Source organism: Fundulus heteroclitus, unplaced genomic scaffold (genome assembly GCF_011125445.2).
Source record: "Fundulus heteroclitus isolate FHET01 unplaced genomic scaffold, MU-UCD_Fhet_4.1 scaffold_44, whole genome shotgun sequence".
NCBI lineage: Eukaryota > Metazoa > Chordata > Actinopteri > Cyprinodontiformes > Fundulidae > Fundulus > Fundulus heteroclitus.
This window is the reverse complement of record NW_023396857.1, coordinates 2900092-2920057: the sequence shown is the minus strand read 5'-3', so window position 1 is coordinate 2920057 and position 19966 is coordinate 2900092. Positions and strand designations below refer to the sequence as shown.

Below are 19966 nucleotides of genomic sequence, written 5' to 3'. Positions count from 1 at the left end.
TGTGGTGTCAGGAGCATTCTGGGCATGCTCAGTAAGTCAGCACTGTCTGACCCTGACAGAAAGAGTAAATGGACATTATTCTGTTCCTAATATTTGATACAGTTTAAAGGCATACTATGCAACATTTTTCAGTTAATTAATGTGTTCCATACCGTTTGGATGATTAAATGAGTCATTTCAGGTCGAACAAAGGTTTTCTCAGCCGCCCTGGTGGTCTGTGGGGGAAATACCGTACTTGCAATAGCGTACCGCGAGCGAGCTATTTTTAGAAACGTAACGTCACGATGACGTCACATCACGTGGTACGCAGTGGGGCAAACTTGCATAGTCCGCTGCTGTTTCGCTGTAAAAGAGACGTGCGTTACCCTTGGTTTTACTCGTTAAAACGACTGCTTTTTCCAAATCTAAGACCATGGTTTTTAAACATTGTTGCTATGGAACGTGCAACAGCGACTCGAGGTACGCTGATCGGCCGCATATGAAGGATGTTTTCTTCAAGACTGCCAAGGAGAAATGTGTGCGCTGGGTACACCGGGGCGGTCGGCCTACACAACAGTTCAACCCGGAAAAAGTTACCAAATTCACCTACATATGTAGCAAGCATTTTGTTGGAGGAAAGGGCCCAACCGAAGAACATCCTGACCCAATTCCAGCGACATCAAGTAGTGAACAGGTAAGAGTATTTTGGTGGCCGACATGTTAATATTGAAGCGCCTGCTACCATGATAGCATATAGGCTATCATGGTAGCAGGCGCTAACTTTATACCCTACTACCAGGATAGCTTACTCAAAAACATTTCAAATAAGACAAACATTAAACATATACCGATCCCTTTGACGGTGATTACAAACAAAAAAACGGCCAACGACACCATGACCGCCGCGCAGGAAAAAAAAACAAAGCTTACCGTTCGACCAACTCGGCCCGTTTTCCGTTTTTTTTAAGCCCTCGACACTCAAGCCATCGTTTGAGCTGAAGGTTGGTGTGTTCTTCGACAGTCCGGCCAGTAATCCGTGTGCCTGGGACATCGTCTTGGGAAAGTTTAATGGCTGTTAAGTCGGTCATATCGCTGTTTCTGTTGCGCGTGTAATAGCTGGTTGCTACGGGCGTTCTCTATCTGTATGTCCTACCTAAGCGGCAAAAGGGGCGTTGCTCTTGAGACGGTGACGTCACGTGCGCGGTACGCTATTGCAGGAGCCCTCGGCCCGCACCCACAGGCTCAGAAGTCTCGTGCAAGACCGCGAGAGTCGGTCTTGCTTTACGGTGAAAACTCCATGTGTTTTTGCCCTGCCATTCACTACATGCACGTGCGAAAGCAACAACAAAGAACCTCGTGTTAACGTCAAATAAACAGCATATCGAGTTGTTATTATTATTATTATTATTATTATTAATTAATTAATTTATTTTATTTATTTATTTTTTTATGTCGGCGAGGCGGTAGCGTGAGTTTGGCGACCGCCTCACCAATATAACGCTGTGGGATACCCTGATGTTCATACTTTCACTGTGTTAGTCATTGTTTTTACTGCCGTTTTTTCGACTTTTCGTTGCATTCGCCTGTCTGCTAAGCTCAAAACAACCACGCCTGGCTTGACGGAGAAACCAGAACAGCTGAGCATCTTTATGACAGTGCACTTTTACTTTCGCCCTCTGGGGGGAGCCTCGCTGGAAAATCAACCCCGGTTGCATAGTATACCTTTAAGAAGTTTAACTTATAATAGAAACAAACTAGACTAGAAAATTTCTGAAGAAATTTAGCAAGGCACCTGCCTCGTGGTGCGTACCGCACCGTCAAAAATAGCAACAGGAAGTAATACTGCGAATTTCAGGTTCTTACGGTCTTCACAGCCCCCGCAGCGGCCGTCAAAAGGTGGCATGTTAGGTCAATAAAGCATGTCACTGACCTCCTAGGAGCCTCTTGGTAGCAGCGCTGTCATGGAGACTCACTGACAGCTGCAGCCCTGTGTTACTCATCATTATCTTTATCATGTGCGGTACTGAGTGGAATGTGTGATTTTAGTGTCTTTGAAGCATTTCTGCAGCATGTAGCAGAGACAAAAAGGGGTTAGAATGAATGTTTGACACCTCATAAAATAGACATGCTTTATCCGACATGGCCCAGATTTGTTGTGGAGCTTTCTCTCTAAAGGAAGTACAGTCTCTGTCAAGGATAAGTTGGTAGGACCTTTCTACAGCTATTTCCGGTTAGCAACATGCTAACCATTAGCCGCTAACATGGTTGTGGTCAGTATCACCGGGTGATGGTACTCTGTTAGTTTGGTCCAAATCCTGTACTGAAAAGTGCCTCAAAAAGGGTGCAAATACTTAATGTCACCAAAGGTCACCAAAGTGCATGGCTCAGATCAGCCTCCTTTAGCAACTCAGCCTCACCACATCTGGGCCCAGAACTCAATATTTGACCAGAGGGGGGGATTATGTGAAAGGGGGGGGGGGTCGTGTATGGGCATCCTGCCAGGTCCTGTTGGAGTTAGAGGCCCAATAGGAAAGCATGTGAAATCCAAAAGGGAACAGAAATGTGAGACATGCCTGATAATCACTGGAAAATTTGTAAATGTTAAGAGGAAGTGACTGTGCGAATTTCAAATTCCTACATTCATCAGAGCCACTGCAGTGGGTGTCCAAAGTTGCCATTCTATCCCAATGGCACATGTCCCTGACCTGTAGTAACCTCTGGCCAGCAGAGCTCTGTTGTCATGGAAACTCACTCACACCTCTGCTGCACACATGCAGACACTTTGGGTCAGAGTCTGTCTGGAATAGAATGGAAGACTTTGCCTCGAACCACACTCGATATTTCGTGAACCGTAAATGGTAGAGACGTAATTCTTTCTGCGTGTATTTCGTAACGGATAGGGGAACAAGACAAACTATCGGTTTTTGCTAGAAATATTTTAATAAAGGCGCAAAAGTATGATATAAAGAGGAGTTTTAATGAAAATGCAAAAATCCTCTAAAAAGGGTCCAGAACAAATAGCTGTAGCTGAAGAAGTATAAGATATTTCAAAATAATTCTTTCACCGTGAGTATCAGCAGGCTTTTGAGGACTATGGTGCTTATTTTTATGTTTGTACAAAAATTGGTGTAGGCACAGCGACGATGTAAAAAAGTGGATCATGTGGAAGTATGCAGGTACAAAGCGTTTTCAGGATTTTGCACATTAGCTACTCCCGAACAAATTGTTCCTGCGGCAAAACCATAACAGTTATCCACAAAATTCCTTTTTTGTGTTTGCCAGAAGGGTTGGGACATTCATGTGTGAAAGTCTCATGCCTATACATGAAACGGTTTAGGAGTAGCGACGATGCGAAAACATGTGTTGCTTTGGATTTTCAGGTGTCATTTTTCACAACGGCTCCATAGGAAAGGAATGAGGAGGGTTTTAAGTTTGTTTTGGTCTGTGGGGATTTGTGAAAAATCTATAAATCCTACACCAATGAGGGTTACATTTCCTGAATCCAGACAAAAATACCTACATTTGATGTATAATTTGTGTACGTAGAGTGAAAATTGAGTGAGTAGGCTGAAGTTCTTTGGAGTTGTGAAATCTTTGAAAATGCCAGAGTGGGCCACTCTTGCAGTTGAAGAATTCCGTCATTGACTTTCATTATAAACGATGATTCCGCTGATTTTTGGACATGAGCTTTGAGGAGTAACTGCAAGAAAACTATAAAAGATATCCACATCCCGTTTTCACTTCTCAGTAGTTCAAAGATATATCTACCAACTGGAAGTTAAACGGTGTTCGTACCTGAAAGCATGATGATACAGAACAGCGTTGATAATGGTCTTTCGAGGCTTTTTTCGAGGCTTTCTCTGTACCTGACGCCATTCATTTCCTATGGAAGTAGTTTTTCGCTAATTGCGTTGCCATGGTAACTCGAAACCCCAATAAAAGTAATAGCACACCATTCCCGACCAAGCCGGATGTTTTGAAACCTATATTGTTTGGGTGCACTCTATGGTTTGGGCCGCATTAATTTCCGAAAATGTTTTAAGGTGCATAGTAATAGGTGCCTCCAATACATTTGCTATTGCAGGCGCCATAATCAATCTCCTGAGGATCCGTTTTTTTCCTGGTGTGGCCAGTGTGTGCTACCCAGCGTGGGCAGAGCGCTTATTTTAGGTCCAACTCTGTTTTTAATTAATCAGGGTCTGTGAATGCGTTATTGATGCTAGGATCCAGTTTTATGCTGATGACTCTGTGCTTTACTGCAACTACTCAGGTGTCAGCAGTCTGCTTTTAACTTTATTTATCTGCCTTGCTTCATCTGAGATTAGTCCTAAATGCTGCTGGGTCAAAGCTCCACCAACTCTCCCTTCCCTTAAAACCACGACAGGTCCACCAGTGCAGTTAGTGGAGACTTACAGGCAGCTTGGCCCAGAAACTGACACCAAGCTTTCATTTAATAAAGCTAGTGAGATCTTCTGCTGTTAATCCGAAACAGAACAAAAAAAAAACAAACGTGCAGAGAGACGCTTTTAGTAGCTTCTGTCACTGACTGGATGACAGGTTTAAACTGCAGGAGGAGGAAAGCTGAAGACAGGAAAATGTAGCAGAAAGAGAGACTAATGGCTGCCGTACTTTCCTATTTCACCAGACATTTGGATGAAAGGCAGGCAGCAGCACATGTTTAGGTTTTCTCATCAATCATCTGAAAAGCAGCCGTCGAGGTGAAGAGCAGCTTCTGTTGGTGTCCTGATGGTCCCCTAGAGTCTCTCACTACCTTCAGACATGTTGCTGTTTCCTCTGACAGCAGCAACCACAACTTTTGTCTTATTTCAATTTGATTCTGTTTACTGCTTCAATTCACAACTGAAATCATCTGAAGGCTCTTTCCAAGCTCAACCAGATCATCCAGGCAGTTTGGGTCAGTTTCTCTCTAAGGAACCCAGCAGGTTGCTTCCAGTCATTGACATAAAGCTTTCATTCCTGGATGAGCCTGGAGTCACAGTGGACAATCACTGGCATAAATCAGTCCTTCAGAACAGGACCCAAGGCTTTCTTGGAGCTTTTGGGCACTTCCTGCACATTTGCAGTCCTGATACTCGTTTTAAAGAATCTTTTACTTTTCTGTGTTTAAACTTTAAAATAACTAACGAGTTTGAGATCACCTGGGTTCATGCCAGCAGGTGCAATCGTTGATTTTAATGTATGTAAAGAGGGAGCTTGTGGAGCTTGTTTCATCAGAAAGCAGTTGTGGGATCAGCTGGAGGTCCTGAGGAGGAGAAGCTGATGACTCTGCTCAGATGAGACGCAGCTCAACACGCTCTGGGCTGTTTTAATGTTCCGCCTCCTCTCCTCTGTCCAGGTGGAACGCAGCAGACAGACTTCCTGCAGGTTAGCTGTCAGGCTGCGGTCTGACAGTGAACTGAGTCGCCTCCAGCGCCATGAATTCCCCCAAATCACGGATATAATGAGGCGTTTGCGGCGCTGCGCTAACAGGCACAGTGTGCAGAAGCTTCCTAAGGCCTGAAGCGCCAATTTGAATACAAAGCAGAGGAATAAAGGAGGAGTCACCTCGCTGCACACCTCCACCATCATCTGTCTGTCACAGCTTCTCCACGCCGTGACTGAGCTTCCTGACTTCCACCTCCAGCTATTTTCGTTTCTGCAGCTGCTGTTTCTGCTGAGAGGCGCCATTATTTACAGCAGCGCACACACGCCGTGGCGCTGAACACACACGGTCCGCAGGAAGAAGCAGATTATGCTAATCTGGACCACAGAGGTGGGAGCAGCTGATTTCAGACAACATGACATTGACTTCCAGCAAACCAAATCCTCCTAATAGGCTGCCTACTGGAGCATTCTGGGCATGCTCAGTAGGTCAGCACGGGGTCTGACCCTGACAGAAAGAGTAAATGGACATTATTCTGTTTCTAATATATGATACAGTTTGAGAAGTTTAACTTATAATAGAAACAAATGATTTTCTTCATTTCCGTTAGTTGTCAGGATCTCCGGGGATTTAAAACAAGTTTAACTGGACATAATTCCCCTGACTTCTAAACCCAAACCTGACAGTAATTAACTGGCTACAAGCTTCAGGAACGTTCTTCTAAATTTACAGGAAGCTTTGGATGCCTTTAGGGATTTTTGTTCATAACTGAAGACGAAGGAAAAGATTCATGGCTTTTATGTTTTTCACAAATAAGATCTAAAAAGTGTGGCATCCGTTTAGATTTAGTCCGTTTAGGACCAGAACTCTGTAGAAGCTCCTCAGGCTGCAGGTCTCCACCAGATGGAAACTTCTCTCTAAAACATCTCCAGCTCAGTCAGGCTGGAGAACATCTGAGAACTTCAGCTTTCTAGTCTTACCAGAGATTCTCAGCTGGATTCAGGTCTGGACTTGGACTAGGTCATTCTAAGACATGGATCTGATCCAAACCATGCCATAATATCTCAGGCTGCAGGTTCAGGCTGGTTCTCCTGCTGGAAGGAAAACCTCAGCGTCAGTTTCAGGTCTCCTGCAGCTTCTACCAGGTTCTCCTCCAGGATGGTCCTGGTTCAGCTCCATCCATCCTCCAGCAGCTCTTGCCTGCTTCCACCAGCATGATGCTGCCACCACCGTGCTTCCCTGTGGTGTCTTCAGGGTGATGGTTGTCCTCCAGCACCACCTCCTGCTGTAGTATGGACAAACTGTTTTTGACTTCCATCTAACAAAAGCTTTTCTCTGCCTGCTCTTCCACAAAGGTCAGATTTTTGGAGTCAACCACTAAGATTTACTGTAGACAGATTCTCCCTCCTGAGCTGCTGGTCTCTGCAGCTCCTCCAGAGCCACCATGGTCCTCCTGCTCCTCTGATCAATGTTCTCCTGGTCCAGCCTGTCAGTCCAGGTGGACGTCCATGTCCTGGTAGGTCTGCAGGCTTTGAAGATGTTGTTGTAGAACCTGACCCTGCTTTAGACTAGACCAGAACTTCCTCCCTGACCCGTCTGCTGGTTCCTTGGTCTTCATGGTGCAGCTTGTTCTCTAATGTTGTCTGAAGAACCTTTGGGGCCAGAACCAGAGCAGCTGCATTTGAACTCAGAGACTTTAAAACTTAATTAATGTTCATGATTTAACGCTGACTAAGGTCAGAGGGCGTGAATGCGCTGCATGTTCCCTGATTGAAGTTAGGAACAATCTGACCAAACCTGGATACTATGAGGCTGAAGATGTTGATGTTCCTGTTCTGAACCACATGGAGCCTAAATAAAAGAGTCCTGGAGATGTTTATGACTGAAGTCTGGAGCACAGAGATAAGGAAAGCAGTCAGCTGTGCATGACAGGATGCGACCCAAATGGATGACGGCCTGCGTTGCCACAGGTCCTGATCCTCACAGGATGAGGAACAATCTGGACAGAAGAGAATATTATGAATGGTAGAAAACGTTCTTCCTCTGGAGGAGGGACTGAAAGCACCACAGGCTCCACCTCCGGCCCCTTTAGAACCTGTAATGTGAGACGTTATGAAATATGTACGCTCAGCATCTTTTTCAAGGTCAACGGAGGGGGCGTCGCACCACCAACCCGAGCCTTCAACCTTAATTATGGACGGATTTTTTGGTGAATGGATGTTCTTAGAAATAATTGGCAGAGTTTTAAACTTGACCCCCACCCTAAAGATCTGGAGCTAGGCCCCTATTGGCTATCTCTGGTACTACACATTAAAGCTCTTTTAAGAAATTGTACCTGAATACATTTTTGTCTGGTTAAAGATAATATTAATAATAATAATAATGATTTTACACAATGTATTACGAGTTAAGAGACGTAATCTGATGACAACTGACTGAACGATCGAGTCGAGGCTTTCTGGGAGAACCGACACGTCTTTCTCTGCAGAACGAGGGGCGGAGCCGCTGCTCAGCAGCTCCTCCAGTGCCGTAAACGACAGCAGATGTAGAGAGAACACGGCAGGGAGGGAGAACATGATTTAGCCGAGGCGGAGCCATTTCTGTCACAGAACATGGAGAACTGTCCCTCCATGTTTCCTCCGGAGGACGGAGAACGAGCCTGGGGCGCATTTAGTGTCCAGGGTTCTCCAGGGAAAGACCTGAAGTTCAACCTAAACTGTTCTGCTTTAATGCAGAATCAGGTGTGGCTCCTTTAAGAAGAATAACCTGCATTGTACTGCATTAATGAGACTGCATTAGATATTTCTCATAATTTCCAGGCTTTTAACATAATTTTCCTGTGAGATTGGGTAAAACATCATAAATGGCTCTGATGCACTTTGTCCTGTGTGTTTTAGAGTCTGAAGTATCAGCTGGACTGAGCAGGGAAAGTAGAGATAGATGGTGTTTTAGTGATGAGGCGGCGGCCGGGAGACAGCTTTGGGGGCTCAGAGACCCTCAACCAAACGAGTTTTTGAGGAAGAGAAGCAGAGCATAAGAAAGCTGCAGACTTCTCTGTTCTTCCTCATGGGGGGTGAGAGTAGGGGAGGCGTGAAGGTCAGAAGGCCAAGATGGGAAGAATACAGATCTAAGGAGATGGGAAGGATGAGACAGCTGAAGGTCAAAGAGGATGGAGGAGGGAAGAAAGGCAGCAGAGGAGATAAGAACAAGACAGAGTGGAAACAAAGGAGCAGTGTGGAGGAAAGGAAGGAGGAGGAGGAAGCATGACGGATCAGTTCTAGATGATAATCAGAACACATCATGATCCTGCTGAGGACAGATGTCTCTGTGTTTCCTCTGGAGGCCAGCCTCTGCTCACAGAGCAAGATGGAGGCTGGAGGACTTCCCTGCTTCCTGTGCCAGTACGGTTAGCCTAGCGCTGAGCCACAGAGTTTTACATGAGCTTCAGTCAACAAGAGGACCTCAGAACTGCTAAGTGTCCATTAATCAAGCAGGTCACATCTGTCTCAGTGCTTTTCTGCAAATCACGCCTAAAGTAATCAGGAGGAGGCTGTGCTGAGTCAGGGTGTTAAATGATTACCTTTGACCCCCTGCTTTTCAAATGTCATCACTTTAGAAATTCAGCCTGTTGGGAAGTTCTGATAAAAGTTGACTAAATGTGAGCAGGAACTCATGGGTGGAGGCTGTAGAATGTGGTTAAACGTGTTTGTCCTCAGCAGTTGAGCGGTTTGTGTGGATGAGGTAGGTGGGACCTGGACGGATGGAGCTGAGACGCTTCCTCTGACTGATAAACCCTGTGGCTGCGCGTCTCCCGCCGTGAAGCCGGTCAGGAGGGCTTATCTTGTCAGACATGGAGCCAGAAGCTGTTCTGGGTTCAGCCTGCAGCCGTAGAGCTCAGATCTACAGGAACATTTATCTGAGTAAACAAACCTTGTCATGGACGGTGATGAATGTCACGGACACACTGTGTTGAACACGTATATCTGCCAGCAGACACTCTCTTTCTGCGACATGTTCTCACACACTCCTGGACACTGACTGACGCTGACAAATGGCAGCTTCTCCGCCTCAATGCGCCACCGAAAGCAGCGCTGTGTTTGCTTTTTGGGGGCGTTGCCGCAGGAAGCAGTTTTGCAGCTGAAACTGAGATTGAGTTTCCTCTTGGACAGCGTGACAGATAACAAGGCAGCAGCAATCAAACCCTGACAGCATCAAACGCTCCGCCATCAGTCAGGACTGACGGCTGACTGCAGGCTGACGGAGGATTTATGGCCTACCCACAGAAACAAGGACACAGAGAAAGCTGCAGGAACATGTGGGGAAGAGTGCATCCAGATCTCCTTCCCTCATTGGCTGAAATTCATTCAGCGGTCCATCGTTCCATAACTTCTAAAATCCCTAGAGGCTAATATGCAGAGTGCATATATTAACCGTCTGAGCTCTCTTTTATCATCTAGACCTAAAACTGGCTCAGAGTTTATCAGCTCAGCCGTTTCCCTCTTTGATGCAGCCACTAAAGCAGATGCTGCCGTTATCCTTTTACTTTTCTCCCACATGGAAAGTACTCCTGGGTCAGTGCTGCTGGGCTCCTCCTGTCTCTCTGTCTTCTGTTCAACAGATTATTCTAAATCTTCCTCCGGGTCCAAATAACAGCCTCTGCAGACAGGTGGCGCTCCAGCTGTCACCAGTCAGTCAAACATTTCACTGATCTTCTCTAAGCCCCAGTGGGTGGAAGCAGATCATCCTCTATTACCATGTAACATAGAAAGTACTCCTGGATCAATGTGAGCTTCTGAGCTTTCTGTGTCTCTGCTCTGTCTTCTCTACCATAGAAAGTACTCCTGGGTCAATGTGAGCTTCTGAGCTTTCTGTGTCTCTGCTCTGTCTTCTCTAACATAGAAAGTACTCCTGGGTCAATGAGAGCTTCTGTGCTTTCTGTGTCTCTGCTCTGTCTTCTCTAACATAGAAAGTACTCCTGGGTCAATGTGAGCTTCTGTGCTTTCTGTGTCTCTGCTCTGTCTTCTCTAACATAGAAAGTACTCCTGGGTCAATGTGAGCTTCTGAGCTTTCTGTGTCTCTGCTCTGTCTTCTCTACCATAGAAAGTACTCCTGGGTCAATGTGAGCTTCTGAGCTTTCTGTGTCTCTGCTCTGTCTTCTCTAACATAGAAAGTACTCCTGGGTCAATGTGAGCTTCTGAGCTTTCTGTGTCTCTGCTCTGTCTTCTCTACCATAGAAAGTACTCCTGGGTCAATGAGAGCTTCTGTGCTTTCTGTGTCTCTGCTCTGTCTTCTCTAACATAGAAAGTACTCCTGGGTCAATGTGAGCTTCTGAGCTTTCTGTGTCTCTGCTCTGTCTTCTCTACCATAGAAAGTACTCCTGGGTCAATGTGAGCTTCTGAGCTTTCTGTGTCTCTGCTCTGTCTTCTCTAACATAGAAAGTACTCCTGGGTCAATGTGAGCTTCTGTGCTTTCTGTGTCTCTGCTCTGTCTTCTCTAAGCCCCAGTGGGTGGAGGCAGATGAGCGTTCACACTGAGCCTGGTTCTGGTTCTGCTGGAGGTTCTCCTCCCTGTTAAAGGGGAGTTTTCCTCTCCACTGTCGCTTCATGCATGCTCAGTATGAGGGATTGCTGCAAAGCCATCAACAATGCAGACGACTGTCCACTGTGGCTCTACGCTCTTTCAGGAGGAGTGAATGCTGCTTGGAGAGACTTGATGCAACCTGCTGGGTTTCCTTAGAGAGGAAACTTTCTCACCAACCTGTATAATCTCACCTAATCTGTATAATATGATTGCATTTAACTTTGTAAAGTGCCTTAAGATGAAATGCTTCAGGAATTGGTGCTATATAAATAAAATTGAATTGAATTAAATTGGATTTAATCAGACTGAAAAAATGGCCGCCAGTTGATGGAGTTTACAGAAACCCTCCTCGCTCGTCTTCATTAAGACACTTAGCAGCTAACGTTGAGAGACTCATGGTTGTGTCACATGATCAGATGAGCCTAATCTGATTGGCTAAAAGCTGCTCGACTCCATCTAGTGCTAATTGCTCTGGCTTGAGTCACCAGAAGGTCGAGACGCTTGCAGGCAAATTTCTGCAGATATAAATTTTGTAAAATAAAAAAAATAATCACATAATTGATTTTAGGTTGTAAATTTAATGTCTAAAAAAGTCTGATTCTATTGTTCTTCCATGGTCTGAGTTAATGACTCCATGCAGCCTGGAGGGTTTGCTCAGAAAGCTTTCAGCCAGCCTGTCTGGAGCATCCGGTAGAGCCGACCTTGTTAACAGCTTGAGATCTGAACCAGAACCAGAATCAACTTTATTTGCTAAGTCTGAGGACACAAACAAGGAATCTGACTTTGGATTGCAACGTTTGCATCGTACAACGTCCTCCAACTCCCACCTGTCCATGGCGGTCAGCTGCAGCACGCTGCCGTCTTCAGGACACAATGCGTCCAGCTTCAGCCGAGCATCAGCTGGTCCACAGCAACCCGGGTCAGGGAGACGTTGTTAACTGGCCAGCAGTGCTTCTTAGTAATGTTACTGCAGTAAGTCAAAGGTACAGGGCAGTAAACTACTCCTAAAACTACATTTTGTTGCTCAAAACTAGTAAAAGTAGTTACACCCAACTTCATAAATAAACAGAATTGAGCTGAACTGGCTGAATATATTTAGCTTTAACCCAGATTGTGATTCTGAATTATTTCCTGTAAATGTGAGAAGTGTTGAGTCAACAGTTTTTCACATGCAGCAAACGGTAACGAGTTCTCATACTTCTCATTACTTGTCCATCCGTGGCTCTGATGCCAGCAGAAGGAGCTCCTGCTGCGACAGGAGTGTCTATCAGGGCTTTAGCGTGCAGCCTGGACAGCATGTGGCTGATTTAAGAGGCCGCTAGGTTCTATTTACACATCTCAGCGTCTCCTAGTTCATCAGGGTTCTCTCTGGGTACTCCAGCTTCCTCCAACAGCCACATGCATTTTGTGTTGTCCCTCTCACTGTGATGAAGGAAAAGAAAGAGAAGCTGACGAGGCAGCGAGGATTAAAGGTGCTGAAGGAGTTTCAGTGCTGGGCCAGAACCATGCGCTGCAGAACCATACAGAACCATACAGGACCATACAGGACCATACAGGACCATACAGAAAAAAAGCATATCGATAACATAGAAATCATGTTGATCGATCTTATCATCGATAATTATTAACAAATACAAAACATTTATTTTAAGTGCAGCCTTGGCCATTTTATCCTGGTGTTTAGTGACCTATTTTAGAAACAGACACACAAACACTGAATTCAAACTCAACCATTTATTCAACCAACCATTTACCAAAAAAAAAAAAAAACACGCGCTCTCTGAGCTCTTTGAAGGGGCGGGGCTTGGTGACAGAGCAATCCTGGGTCTGCGTTGTGATTGGTTGGAAGAATGTAATGATTGTAACATTAACCTGCATGGCTAAAATGCATAAGGGAGGAAAGCTTTTATTCTATTGAACTTTTTATTGACCCTTTTTTCTATCATCGATATACGTCTGGCGATGGATATTTATCGTTACTGAATTATAGTCCAGCCCTAACGAGTACCAAGGTCGTCCAGAGGTGAAAGGACGGTTTGATGAGGGAAAGGGTCGGTTAACGAGGAGAAGAGAGGAAGTCCTGCTGTGCTGGTCTGGAATCCTTCAGCCTGCAGCCGATTACAGTAAATCAGTCTGCTGAGGCTTCGTTCCCTCCGGCCCAAAACAGACCGCACCAATCACAGCGCAGGAGGCGGGACTTTACCATGCGTCACTCTCAGCAGCACTATTACCCATAATGCAACAGCGCTTTTCTGCTAATTATGGAGATTTTTGTTGCTTGGTGCCTTGGAAGACTAAGAAAGTGTGAGTAAAACATGCATCCTCTGATAAAAGCTGCAAATCATCGTTCACTGGAGAGTGTGACATGTTTCATGGACTACAAATTAAAAATCAGAGCGTCGCTTGGAGTTTTTACGTCCATCTGCAGTTATCTGCTTGGTTCTAACCGGTCGTACCGCCTTCCCAGCTCATTGTCAGGCTAGGACTCTGTGGCCCTAACAGGAAGTCTGGGATGAAGTCAGGCTTTCCTGCCACTGACCAACATTATAGGGAACAAAGGAGTGGAAGAGATGGAGGCAGATGATTGGCTGATTCGCCCTTAAAGGAGCAGCTGCTCCAATTTAAAAGAAGAAGAAGAAATCCGACTCATAATGTCTTGTTTTCTTCCTGCTGTTTAACAGATCTTAGTAAATCTCTTTAAGCATCTTTTGTCTGCAGGGCTTGTTTCTGTGTGCTTGTAATATCACATTGTGACTCAGATCAGACTGTGACAGGATTAATTTAAATAATCTCCTCCCTTTGTCATTAGCCTAAGAACCCACAGGGCCTGGGAGTGAAGCTTTGGCCTGTGGAAATGGTCAGTGGATTACCCGATTAGTCAGCAGATTAACGCAGGCTCGCTGCATGTATATGTCAGATCCATGCCGGATCAGGGCTAAGCTTCATTAGGTGCAGAGTATCACTTTTGCAGCTGATGCAGCTGATGCCCACTGAGCTACCTGAGCCGCTCCCCTGGAGATCAGAAGCATGAGCGTCTGCAGCAGCGTGGATGTGGAGGTCCACGCAGACGGATGAAGCGCTGCGGGTGAATTCATGTTGACTCCTGGGTTTCCTGACTGCGCAGCCATCAGCGCTGTTTGTTCCACCTGTGTGTGCCGCAGAGCATCTACAGTAAATCAGGCATTATCAGCTAATCATGTTCCCCAGCATGCTCGCTCCGTTGCAGATGGTGACTGAGGGAAAGATGGTGGCTGTCAGTCACTCAGGAGTGCTGGAAGTCTTCTCTTAGTGGGAACACGTGTTTCATGGCGTCTGACGCTCAGCTCTGCTTTAAAAACTCCTGAAGGGGAATCAGGAGGGTCCAGTTTTCTGCCCTCAACTCTCCGTCTGCTCAGATGTTTGGTGACAGACGTTCATGTCCAGCATTTCCAGTTTAGTCATGATTTATGGAGGTGAACAGCCTCCACTTTCTTTGCTGGATTAATTTAAAGTGTCTTCCTGCGACAGGACGGAGTTAACCACCAACACCCGATCCTTCCTGATTTCTATCTGCAAAGAGGACAAAGTCCAGAGACACAACGCTCCCCAGCGCCACCCAGTGGCCGCCCACTGCTCCCCAAGGGACAGAGGACACGTCTCACTGGAATGGACAAAACAGATTATTATGAATATTGTTTTATGTGTGTGATAAATAGATCTATGTACTTTGTAGGGATGGATGGAAAGGTGCATTTTAATCTAAGCAGTCTCAGTCCAGCTCTCTTTGTGTTCGTTAGTCTTCCTGCTCCCAGCGGATTGGCTCACCTGGTTACTCCGTCCTTCTCCACCCTCGCCCTAAGCTGCCTGGTTTGAGTTGCTCTCCGCTGGGTTCTCCTGGTACTCTCACCACGTCCATGTGCTGCTCGCCTCACACCAGTCCCTGCATGTCTCTGCCTCTGGTCAAGCTTCGGGTTCTGCTTACATTTGGGTCTGACTAAAAACCCAACATGAGCTGGGAGCCTGCAGACATCTATGGGATGGAAAGCAGAAGACAGCATCAGCTGCAGCAATAGCTCCTGCAGTTGCTGCGTCTGTGAGGGAGAGATGGGCGGATGATGAGGATGGAGAAGATGGAGGTATCGTAGCAGCAGTGAAGCCTCCAGGACAGAAAGATCAGGCCAGAAGCAGCTTCTGTAAGGAGAGAAGAGAAGGAGGGCCTGTGTCCACCTTCAATGGTCTGTGACCACGAGTCATGATGAAGTTAATCCTGAGCTCGTATTTTCAGTTTTCTCCAACAAAGCCCACAGCATCATGACAGTTTTTATCATTTCTCCACACGTGTCTCATGATGTAGCTGTAAACGTTGAGTATTACGGCGCCGAGCATGAAGCAGCTTCACAAGGACAACATGTATGAGCTGTCTGTTATGACGAGTCAGCAGCTTCTTAAGGGCTGTTTAGGAAAGCAGAAAGAGGGGAACCATTAACTACGAGGATCTGCAGCTATTAGGAGGCTCCTGTCCCAGAACGCGTGGAAGAATCCCACCAGGAAGGAAGCTGATGCAGATAGAGGAGAGGCCGTCTCTGTGGGGAGGATCTGCTTCTTAAACATGTTAGCAGTAAAATCTGCTCTGATTGGGGGAAAGCTGCAGTTTTCTCCACAGTCCCTCACACAGGTCCTGATTTGTGGAGGAGCTGACAGTCATTTCCTCAGCAGGACTCCTTCCTGCAGCAGCATTGAGATCCGCTCGCTACGTTGGCGCTGACGGTGACCCAGCATGCTTTGCTGTAAGTCAGACCTGTGTGGTTGCAGGAGGGACGCTCCGTCTGTAATTACAGAGAAAGCTGCACAGCCGGCACCTCAGAGTGTTAGAAAAGTTCGCTTTGAGTTCTGGTGACCCAGCCGACCCAGAATGCTTTGCTCTAGTTTCATTAGCGTTAGCTGCTAAGTGGCTTTGTTTCCAGCTCAGTTCTGATAAAACGGGTTCTGAGGTTCTGCTTCCACTTCCTACTCTGGTTTGTACTACTGGGACTGAATGGTTCTGATTCTGCTGGACAGAACTGGGCTGTTTTGGCTTGAATTGGACCGAAGTGAAGACGAGTGGAGCCGGTACTTTGGTGAAGGCCCATAAAATGCTGTTAGAACTGAAAAGTCCACATTTAGGAACCGGCCGCTCCAACGGAGCCAGGTCAGTTTTTCTGCTCCGTTAGAGCAAAGCTGGTTGATTAAAGGTGTTTATGGTGGGAAAAGTTCTGCTTGGTGAGTTCTGCTGGGCTGCATGATCATGTCTGTATGAACGGATGTATCTGTATCTGTGCGTTAATACGTACCGGGCTGCCTTCATCAGATAATTGTCACTTAAACTTCCTCATTAGCAGGTTCCCTTTACAGAGCAACAGAACCTGCTCTGGGTTTCTGAGGAGAGAACGTCAGTTTGGGCCGGTCCAGAACCTGAACTCTGCTGAGAAGCTCCCGTAATATAAAACATGTTGGGTGGAAGCCCTTTAATCTTTCCACTCGCTGCTTTCTAAGCGTTCTGATCTTAAATCCTCCCGTTTGGCCCCCAGGAGCCAGATCATCTCCAGGATGGAGTCACTCCACGGCTAATCGCTTTGCCTCCAGCTACTGGCTGAATAGCTGCTGCTGATCTGCTAACCTATCGCATTAGCACGTGCTAATGCTAATCCCTCTCTGTTTAGCAGCAGGCCGTGCTAATGCTAATCCAGCAGCTAATGCCTCAGCAGCTGTCAGTCAGAGCAGCGACAGGTGAGACACCTGATCAGCTCCTCCTTACCGCTGTCTTGGTCGTTGTCTTCATCGTTGTCTTCATCGTCTTCTCCAGCAGCCCGACCTTTCCGGGGCGGAGGGGCCGGGGCGGGGGTGGGGGGGCTGGGGTGGGGGGACCGGGGGGGGGGGTCCGGGGACTCTGTGCTGTAACCATCAGGCTCACTGAGGCTGAGCTTTAAGCCAAAGGTGACGGACTGCCTGCAGCAGAATGAGTCGCTGCTGCTCTCAGGTCCGACCTGCTTGTTGTTCTGTTGGAGGAAATGAATGAAAAAAATCCTTTTGGTCTGGTTTTGTTTACTGGCTCTTCCCGTTTATTATCGTGTTGTTACTGAACTTATTAATGATCCTGGTATTTCTGCAGGTCTCTGATGGATTTTCCTGAATTCTTTCATCACTGATATGATTATTTGTTTTCTCTGGTTTTATGCGTCTGTTGTCTTAATTTGACCGTTTGGTTGCGTGTCTCTGGTTCCATATCTGACCTGTTTTAACTTCTTTCTCACAGAATAAAATGTTTCATAAACGCTTCAGCGTTACATTTCAGCCACACAGAGGTTTACAAGAAAAAAAAGTATGACTAGTATTTACCCTTTGGGAATACCGTCCCACCTGAGCTGTGAATCCCTGCAGCTCCTCCAGAGCCACCATGGCCGGTAGCTCTGGTAGAACCTGTGAGGCCAGAACCAGAACCGCTGCAGCTGGACTCGTTTGTTAGAGAAAAGGCCAGAACCAGACGCCCCCTTTATTCACGGATCCCCCCAACGCCACAGCTGGACACAGTAACATCTGCAGCATGTGCTGTTCTCTGTGAGGTTCTGCTGGGCCAGTGAGGAACGTCCTGTGAGGGAAGGAGGAGTGGTGGAGTGAGGGCCAGAAGACAGGAGGACTTGTACTGAATGCTGATCAATGAATGATGCAACATGTTGACATTTCTCTCCTGTGTGTCTGCTGCTCAGGTGAGAAGGTGTCCTTGTTAGCTCAGCGTCCCGTGGTCCTGCAGCGGGGATGTGACTGCAATCTCAACGCATGCTGAGCGCACCGACTCCTGCTGCTGACGCCCTGCCTCCCACAGAAGCTCGGTAGGTTTGGTCTGATCGTCTCAGTGCAGCGCGTCTCTCTGGAAATGAACTCCACAGTAACCATAAAGACCCAAAACAGAGCATGACGGTCTCTGGAAAACATTATATTCTATTTTATTCTATTAATCTCATCAGGTTTGTGACATTTGTCTGGTTCTTCAGCCCTTAAAGACGTTCCTGTGACATCATGGAGAGGAACTGTCTCATTTTCTCACTCAGTGACCCTTACTGATCCCAGACATTTCATCCAGGCAGCAGACCTCATTAAATCTTTGGAACGGGTCGTTTAGCCAGCTTAGCCTGACTTGTCCTCCACAGTAGCAGGAATCCAGGGTGGAGGAGGACAGGAGCTGGAGGAAGGAAGGGTCAGAGCTGGAGCACACAGAGGAAGGAATCAAGACGGCAAAAAGATTCACATTTCTAAAACCGTGCCATCGCCAGCAGCAATTCCCCGTTCTAGATTCCAGCTGCACCTGAAGGTCTGGTACCAGGTTCCTCCTCAGGTTCTACCAGACATGGTCCATGCACCATGTGGGTTAAAATGGCTCGGCTGGTTGGTTTTTCATGGTGAAATGGTGACATGTAGAAAAAACCCAAAGACCTGTGAAAAAATCTGAGTCCACTGATGTAGGACACATTAAAAAAACTAAAAAGTGAAGCCGGTGGCAGCGGCGTGTTAAGATTCCTCTGAGGCGGTGCGCTCACATCGACTGTCAGAGGACGGAGGAGGACCAGGAGGAGTCAGGTGAGAAAGAAGCTGACGCATGGGGAGCGCCCACTTAGTCCAGGACCCAGAGGGGAGGGGAGGGGGGGTGACTGTCCCTGTAGGGTGTAGCAGAACGCCTGGAGTCTAACCTCCGTCAGCATCATTGATCAGCAAATCTGGGATCGCTGAAGCCCAGTTCCCTCCTGATTGTCAGAGCAGAGCCAAAGGTTCCACCATCAGCTTTACGCAGCAGAGGATTTAAGCTTTACAGCAATTAGTATAACCTGTTAATCTGGTGATCATCAGCAGACGTGATGGTAGGAAAGTTTCTGATAAAGTCAGGCTGTTTTAGTGTCATGTTTGTGATTTTAAGTCAAACTACACTTAGCGTCCTCTGCATGCTGGTTGGCTGCCTTGGCTCTGTCTCCGTGTCACTTCCAGCCTCAAGCATCCTGGATGCTGAGGGGAGTGAAGGTTCTGCTCAGCAGGAGAATACGTGAAGTTCTCTGATCGTTGGGTCCAGCTTGCTCTGATTGTGTAGCAGTTGTGCTCATGAGGTGCTGATCCGTACCACCGTGTGTCAGCCTGGCCCAGCTGGAGATCCAACTGGTTCTGCTGCAGGTTAAATGTGCAGGAAACATGAAAGGCTGGTTGCAGGAAATGGTCATAAATACATAATTGTGCAAAGCGTAGAGCGACTGAAAGGCTCAGAAGCATCATTCTCATTCTGCACTGAGCTGAACTGGACTTTGGTCTCAAGCCTTCACCTCAGCTACTTCCAGGTGCTGCTGTGTCATCATGCATATTTTCTCACGTTGTTCTGTAAACAGGCAGAAGTTCTTTTCTCTCCACTGGTTTTCTACTGTTATCAATAATTGTGCAATATTTACATTGCCATTTATTTTTGTACTTTTATTTGTGGCCTCTCACATAAAGCTCGTCCTCTGCTGCTTTAGAACTAACTGTAGAGGAGATAATAATAATAATAATAATAATAATAATAATAATAATAATAATAATAATAATAATAATAATAATAATAATAATAATAATAACGCATTTTATTTAAAAGGCACCTTTGTGGACACTCAAGGCCACCGTACAAAAGGATAAAACATAATGTGAGAACCAACGTCAGAACAGAATAAAAAAACATCTAAAAATACAGAGACTGGTGTTAGCTTGTTTTCCACCACTAGAACGTGTGTCTCTGTCTTTGTCCCCGTTGTGGGACCATAAAGGAGTTTATTATCTGATGTAGTCAAGGATCATTTCCCTGCTTCATCCTGTCGTATCATCTTCTGCTGAACCAGAACCTTCAGCGGTTCTGGATCATCTTTGAGCGGTTCTGCCTGCATTTGCTGCTCTGATGGATCGGATCGTTGGCAGAAACCTTCCAGCCTCAGCTCTGGGATTTTCAATTTTTATCTGTTTGCAGTGAAAGAGAAATAAAAGCAAGCAAAGACTTCTTCA

General features: G+C 46.4%; 1 protein-coding gene across 14 annotated transcripts in view; it reads left to right on the top strand.

The window, feature by feature from the left end:
• Positions 1 to 19966, top strand: part of si:cabz01090165.1 (LRR and FN3 domain-containing protein) — a 286173-nt gene that overhangs the window by 93320 nt on the left and 172887 nt on the right. For 11 of the 14 annotated variants that reach the window (XM_036131567.1, XM_036131570.1, XM_036131569.1 and 8 more), the window contains one exon: positions 17665 to 17787. The exons of the other annotated variants lie outside the window; for them this stretch is intronic. The gene's annotated coding sequence lies outside the window, so the exon portion shown is untranslated. The remainder of the gene's footprint in view (positions 1 to 17664; positions 17788 to 19966) is intronic. 14 annotated transcript variants of the gene reach the window in all.